A 1,123-nucleotide genomic window follows, 5' to 3' on the forward strand; every position below is an offset into this window, starting at 1 on the left:
TGGCAAGTCTTTATGTATGAAACAGAAATAGAAAAGATAACTAGTATAAACATCGCAAGTTATTAATTGCGTTAAAGACATAACTACGGTTTCGCTTTTCCTTGGCGTACACCTCTCGGTGATCGGCCGTGTTCCCACATCTCTGTGGTGAAACAGGGATGAACGTAGTGAATGCAAGGTTGCTTCCATCTTTAGAAATACTTCTCAATTTAGTTAACGCATTCTTCCAACCTTCTCTCGACAGGAGGAATGACATCTTCACTTCTGCTCTCACAGTTGAAAATGTCGTCTAGCATGCTTTAGCTAAACATATTTATTTCTTTAGCACAGATTAATTTGCTTGTTTAATTCATGCTAATTATTACCAAGGGATTAAGAAAACATCATGGGGAAAGCGATTAATGAAGGAGCGAAAATAGACAGAAAGATGGAGATGAAAATGATCATGATATTCAATACTAATATTTAGCGTCTGATACATGGTGTGAATGATAGAGATTAAGAAGATGAATATTATTGATGATAAAGAGATAGAAACAAATACAGAGGAGTGCCAACGTCTTGACACATATCTGGATGGGGGATTTGCTTGCCGACGAATGGAATGAATGAAAAGAAGAGCTTCCCTCTCAAGCTTGCTCGTCCGGTAGAAGTGGCCTTGGTATAGAGCTTCCACGGCAGGGATAGAAAGGATTTGCCCTAAGACTCACCTCTCGCCCTTGTCTCTTAAATCTTCTCGGATCTTTTCTGATCAGGCTCTGTAGACCAGTCTCTCTCTCAATATACAAATATCAAAATATGCCCGTATCAAGTATATTTTGCAATGGAATTTCAGAGGCTATTTATAGGCTCAGCTTTGACTCTCTAACTTGTGGACTCCACTTTATTGTTATGGCAATTTCGGAAATGGTGGAGTGAATATTCCTTCTGTTACGCGATCAATCTCGTCAGAAATGCACAACGGTCAGCTGAACACGCAATTGTGTTGCTCTTTTGCATCTTCGATCGTTTGCCTGCATGCGGTGTTGTTTTTTATTATCGCATGCAGTTGAAATTGCGTTAATCGCTTAGCTCTTGATTGATTATCGCATGCGCCGTCGTTGCGTTGATCGTCTATTCATTT

The sequence above is a fragment of the Benincasa hispida genome, chromosome 5 (genome assembly GCF_027475165.1).
Source record: "Benincasa hispida cultivar pf3 chromosome 5, pf3_genome.v1.1, whole genome shotgun sequence".
NCBI lineage: Eukaryota > Viridiplantae > Streptophyta > Magnoliopsida > Cucurbitales > Cucurbitaceae > Benincasa > Benincasa hispida.